This window comes from Drosophila suzukii, chromosome 3, assembly GCF_043229965.1.
Source record: "Drosophila suzukii chromosome 3, CBGP_Dsuzu_IsoJpt1.0, whole genome shotgun sequence".
NCBI lineage: Eukaryota > Metazoa > Arthropoda > Insecta > Diptera > Drosophilidae > Drosophila > Drosophila suzukii.
The window spans coordinates 13,791,690-13,798,537 of record NC_092082.1 but is presented as its reverse complement, the minus strand read 5'-3'; positions in this window follow the sequence as shown (position 1 = coordinate 13,798,537).

Below are 6,848 nucleotides of genomic sequence, written 5' to 3'. Positions count from 1 at the left end.
CCTTTTGTTGTATGGTTTCCTTGTTTAAACTATTTCGAATTTTTTGAGGAAAACAAAAAAGTGCCCAGCGATCTATCTGTCCATCCATCTCGCGAAGTGACAGGCCATAAGGACCTCGACCTCCTCGGGCATTCCTTGGAAATGGACAGCGGTATGTAAATATTAATGTTAAAGTAACGTATAGACCATCTGTGGAATTCGGCTGGACTAATTATAAAAAAAAAGGAATTGGACTCGCCCTACGCCCGGGTCCTAAGTAGAAGCCTTAAATATGCCCGTTCAACCCCACCCAGGTTGCACTGTAAGAAATTTATGTTATTTTTTTCGAGGTGTAATTTAAAACCCAAAAACAAATATATTTACAATGAAATTAAGTCAATAATAATAACAAGCGTAACTCCGCAAGATAAAATTGTCGTTAAGTTAGTAAATGGCATATTATATCACGGATATTGTTAGTAACGTTACCAATATTTTATAGAATTTCCAAAGGTCTAAATTCTTAATTAAATAATCAATCGTAATAATGGATATAGAATTTTATAAGTTGTTTTTATGTACTTAAGATTTTTACTGATTTTAAAAGTAGTATATTTCTTTTAAGACTTTTGGTACTAGAATTCCTTTACCTTGAAAAATACTTTTTGTTCTATTTTCTTTGTAGGTTGTATAGTTTTATTAAAAACTAATTCTATAATAATATTTGAAAATCCCATAGTGTATTTCTCTCTATGCATGTCCTTTCTTAAGTTGTTGACGAAACCACTCGCCTGGCACGCGGCTCCTTGCAAATGGTAATCTGCTTTTCCAGCCAACAGACTTGAAGGCGATTCCGAACAAGATGCGCTTTATGCGGCCCACGACGAAATTGTTGCGCTTCGTTAGTCACGCCCTCCGCCTCCTTGAGGAATTCAGGACCCACTCCCCATAGAGGACCTCGATCGCTGGCCACGCGCACACTCCACACCCTCTCTTGGAATATACCAACCTCGATCCGGAAGGTAGACTGCAGATGGTGAGGCACTGAGGCGATTCAAGCTCTACAACTCCATGTGGGCCATATGGCTTTGGCTTTGGCTAGCGAATCGGAACTTGGGCCACGCGTCACGACAGGAAAATGTAGAATAGTTTGGTTGTTGCAGAGGAAAAGCGGCCATAGGTGCTGCTACCAAAATTATGCAGCCGGCAGAGGACGACGGGCGGAATGGGGCGCGCTCACCTGGAACAAGGACAATATGGTTAATGCAGCGACAGCCTTTCCTGTTTCGTGTTTTACGAGCGGTGCGGTGTGTGTGCTAAGTTTGCAGCTATTAGTTTTTGTTTATTCCATGTTCTATACCCTGCGAGGGAGTATTTCAAATGGGCTTAAAGGCTTGCCTAGGGTGGTGTTTCCAACACGTTTTCGGGAGATATACTCGTATATAGGGTCCATGAGGACAAGTACTTGATCGGCAACGTTCGCTGTTGCTGGTCTACTATCTAGATTATTGGTTATAATTATGTAGGTCCAAATGACATTTTTTAATAGTCCAGGTCTAAGGACCTTTTTTTGATACTCCTAATTAGGTTTATTTGGACTTTCAATTAATTTTTCAAATGATTTTTTAGTAGAAATTAACAGCCGATCATTAGGCCATGGTGATAAAAATATCTTTTTAGAATGGAAGAAAATAAATATCTTGCAAACTTAAATGCTTTGTATGGAACATCATTACTTTAAACCGCTAGATTTGAAGAATTTGATACATTGATATACCAATATTGGTATCAAAATATTATTTTTAAACTTTTGCCGAACTATTAAAATACCAATAAATATTATAGAATTTTAAATAATATAACATATTTTAAATATATTTAGCTAAATTAAAATACGCTTAAAAATACATTTTAAAACATAAAAAGCAAAATAATTAAAATGATATGATATGATAAATAAGATATGATATGATACTGCATACTTTTGTATAATATCTTCAAACAAGTCCACAAGGGTATTTCGTTGGTCAACCCATTAGATTTTGTTGAAAGTTGTTGGTTTATTTAGTTTTGAGTGGGGGGTGGTGTGTCCGAGACTACGAAAGGTGCACCGCAGCCCAGTTGCGGGGATTCAGTTGAGCGCGTTTGCGAGCGTGCAAAAAGCAGCAGGAGCAAAAGCACGAGCAGGAGTGGGAGTTACCAGGAGCAGGGAAGCAAGGACCAGCAGCCAGGAGCAGGAGCAGGAAATGCTCTACAAGTGCTGCAGCTGGCCCAGCTGTTTTGGGTGTTTCCCCCTTTCTTTTTTCCTCGTTTTCCCCGTTCCCCGCTGATGGGTGGGCATTACGCCCAGCTATAAGCCCAATCTAAAATGCACACCCCACTGGCTGCAGTCGCCATTCGGCTTGTCAGCTTGCCAAGGGCTATTTGGCGTTGCCTAGCGAGTTGCCCCGAAACTTTGGCTATAACCAACGCCCCAACCCAGTCCTGCGACCCAACCCTATATAAGTATATTTCGTATATCCCCTCTATATGGTCGTATATCGCTCTGTCTCGCTTGCTCTTCGCTTGAAGTGTGACGCTCGCGTGGCACGGAAGTGACGTCGACGGCAGCTGTAGCTGTAGAGCTATAACCAGAAACTGTTGATCCTTTCCTCCTTCTCCTCCTTATATCACCCCTGCCCTACTCAACTGGGCACCCAGAGCTAGCCGAGGGCCAAAGGGAAAAGCAAGCCAGAGGCAGCGGTACGGAGGTAAAAATTCACAAAGGTACAGAGCCCAAGGGAACCAGGTGTCTGGCATGCTCATTCCGTTCTCCATTCAATGATGTATTAAAGTGGAAACAGCACGAGAGTACCAGACTGAGTCTGGGTCTGATTCTGAATTGTATATTGTTCATGCCCTATAGGAAGGGATATGGAAATTCACGGGGAAATTATGCTAAGTTCAGAAATCGTGGCATATAATATTTAGAATTTGGTTATAATTTGTTTGAATTTAAATATTTGTTATACTTGTTAATCACTTTTAATTATATAAAAATATATTTCGAACTTTTTAAAGAAATAAAGGCAATATATATATTATGGACAAAGGTAATATATGTTTCTTTATATATATAGTATACTAAGTTTACACACTTTGTAGACAAGAGATTTAAAAACAGACCATAGTGAAATAAGTCATTTATTTTGCATACATTTAAAAGAAAAGACCTAGAATGCTTACGCAATTTATAGAATATTTTTAAGCTACCCTGACTTTAGCGAAATTATTTTCCTTGAATATAACGTGAGAACAATTTTCTTTTTAATACCAAGTTATACGACAGTTGATGCTTAAAAATGCTGATTTACTGCATCGGCGAATTTTATTTGATTTCCCTTATTCCAGTTAAGGATACCTTTATACGCCATTAATTCGCGGACATATGTTCAGCGAGGCCTTTGGGTTAAACCCAAAGTATTTCCAATAACCGATACAATAAGGAACTGAAACAATCGAGGTGTATGTAAAGCGGTGAAGCCGAGCAACATGTAATTTGTAAAGCTTCCTTTGATTAGGATTCCGTGCCCTTTGTCGCCGTGTGACTCGTGCAGTTTATGGCACCATAAACCAATCAGTTGGCACGACAAAGAGTATTCACGCTTCGATGGCTCCGCAATTGACTTCTCTTTCATCTTTATTGTATTCGCGATGTCTGTGTCCGGGAGTCTGCAAGTCGGGGAGTTTGAGTTTGAGTTTAGGTTTGAATTTGAGTCTGGTTCTGGTTCTGGCTCTGGGTTTTCGGCATTCGGTGTATATATATCCTTTTGCGTCCCGGCGCTGTCGAGTTTTTCCCAAATGCTATTTATTCCTGTTCCTGCTGTAATTTCATTGTTACTCCTTTTTGAATGGCTGTGTGCAACAACCAACCACCCCATCGTCATCATCATCATCATCATCATCAGAGCAACACGGCACCACCACTTCCACTTCCACTTCCACAGCCACTTCCTCTTTCACCACCCTATAGCACCCTGCACCACCCAACACCACCCCATTTTTGGCATTTGGCGTCTGCATAGAAACAGCAAACAGGTAAAAAAAAAAAAAACAAAAGAACAATAACAACATCACAACGAGGGGAAGTGAAATAAAGGCGAGTTTACGTCATCGCCCGAAATTGCACTTTGCCCAGTTTTGATGGGCCAACTTATTAGCATATCCGGCAACAGGATATGAAGGATATGGTGGATACTTGCGGGGCTTCCCCAAAACTGGACGCGCGTGTGTCCATTTCCAGTTCCAGTTCATTTCAGAATCCAGTTACCATTCCGGTAATTCGAAACTTTGTATTTTTAATTACATTTGTTTCGGACTTTCGGACGAATCGGGTCGGGTGTTGAGATAGGGATATGAAGTTGGTATAGTGGGCTGGGGGAAATCTCACTGGGATCGTTATAGGGATAGGGATTCCTCTCCCTCTCTCTCTCTTTCCAGTAAAATTGGCAGCTGTTGCAGTCGGACAACAAAAGCGAATGAAACCCACAAATCGTTAGACGAGTCCTGGAGTTCAAAGACCTCTCCTCATGAGTGAGGAATTCGAAGGGAATAGGGGAAGGGGCAGGGCACGAACCCTGGCCCAAAAGTTGAGGTGCGGTCCAGGTAGCGAGAGGCAAGCTAAATAAAATAAAAAGGACAAGGACTCGCCCAGCGATCTGCAGACGGGACATCAGTCGATGATCTACATAAACACACACTGAAGAAAATCGATCTTTACGAGAAAAATATGCTTAAACACAAAACAAAGGATTGTAAAATAGGATTATAGTAAGAACTTGTTCATAAAGTTTGACTAGATTCAATATAATAAAGGAACAACTAATATAATTCTTAGGATATGCAAACTCATCCAATTTAAAAAAGGTTTTATAGGGGAAAGCCCATTTCGAGTAATATATTTAAAATTACTTTAGAACTAGAAAGTCTTTCATGGTCAAAGGGTTTATATTACATCAAAAAACAAGTTTTCTCGCAGTGCCGAAAACTGCATACTGCATGATAATGATGATTGCTGATGCCAGGACCAAAAACCCCTGTAAAAAACAGCCCAAGGGCAAACTGAACCCCATACAGAGAGCGAAGACCGCTTTTCAGTCGCCTTTCAACAATTTTCCGACAGCTGTCCACATTGGCATTATTTCATTTTCCATTTTCCTCTGCGTGGATGCAACAGCAGCTGATTCCTGATTCCTGACCCAGGTTCCTCTGGTCCTAGGTTCTGGTTTCTGCTGCACCCAGATCTTGAATTTCATTTCGGGACTGGGATAAGAACTCGTTTAGGATAGGGGACTGGGACTCGGATCAGGCTTAGGTTAGCGCCCTCTGGCATTTGTTTTGTTTGCCATCCATAAACTAATGGCTTTCAGGATGCAGCCGCTTTGGAAATACTTTGAATATCTAAGGCCTCATTCTCCCTTTGCAGCAGTTGATTCAATTAGAACCCCCGGAGAAGTCAAAACTGCAGAGGGTTAGGCATCAATCAAGGAACCGAGTTGATTCTTCAATTTGTGGGAATTACGGAGCCAACACTCATTCGCACAAAGGAAGATGCTTTCGGCAAATCTGTGCTGTGTAAATTGGTAATTCCAAGTGTAAGAGAAGCCTTGCGAAGATACACATTACTTGGAGGAGATAGAAATTAAAGCTTAGAATTCTCTACACTGAACTTAATTAAGGAAACTGATGTATTTAGGGTAATTTACATGATATTTCAATGCAACTATTTAGTGCTTATACAGTTTTTTACTTAATACTTAACAGTCTTATAAAGGCAACTAAAATATCTTGCTAACTTCAGAACAATAATAATTTTAATACCTCAAAAATAATGGTTAATAATTATAAATTTTACGATTTTATTTTTTAAGTTATTATTTTATTTTAAGACACGTTTATATTATATTATGTTTTTGTACTTTAACGATAATAACATATTTAGTAGCAAATAAAATCTTTTAAAGCATTTAAATCTCTTTAAAATTCTGTTTAGTTTTCATTTCCCTCTTTAAGATGCTTTAAGCCAGCAAGGACATCAGGAAGATCCTGTTAAATTTTTGCAGAGTGCAGCTAAAACAGACTAAAACAAGCAGGATGGCATAGAACAAGTTAAGTTGTTTGTCTGAGGAATCCTGTCTTCAGACGAATACGTATCTTAATGTCAGTGTGTGTGTTTTGTGTGCATATTGAGTCACTAATCTTAATTACTTGTGCAGCATGCAACAAGAGCACTTAGCGCTGATATCCTGGCAGACTCGTGTTGCCCGAGACATATGCACATACGTGATTATAGTTTCCGATGGCCTTTAGTGCTGCCTTTCAAGATACGTACCTTATACCCTATAAGCGGTATATACCCCCGCCTCTACATACTTCCCCTCCTATTTTGGTTTTTTTTTCTCCTTTTTCCTCATTTCTCTTATTGAAATAAATTCTCAATGAACGCGCCCATTCGATGGGCCTTTCATTTTCATGCGTGCCATTTGCAGCAGCTGGCGTTTTGGTCCTTGCAGCTTGTTGCTGATGGGATGCTGATGTTGTTGCCACTGCTGTTGCTGCTGTTGTTGCTATTTGTGAAACGCTTGCAAATCTGTGGCAGATGCTGCGCCGCACATATATCCGCAGCATATACATTCCCGTATAGTATATCATATTTGGTTTGCGCATTAGCCCGGCCAGCAAGGCTAAGCGACACATGGAGCTCATCCACGTAGATGGATACACTCCGTGCCAAACAGACACAGTTGGGGTCAAGCGAATAGGTAAAGAGGTTTTTTCTATGACTAACAGGGTTATATGTATGCGCCTTTAGAAATAATCATCCATTTTAC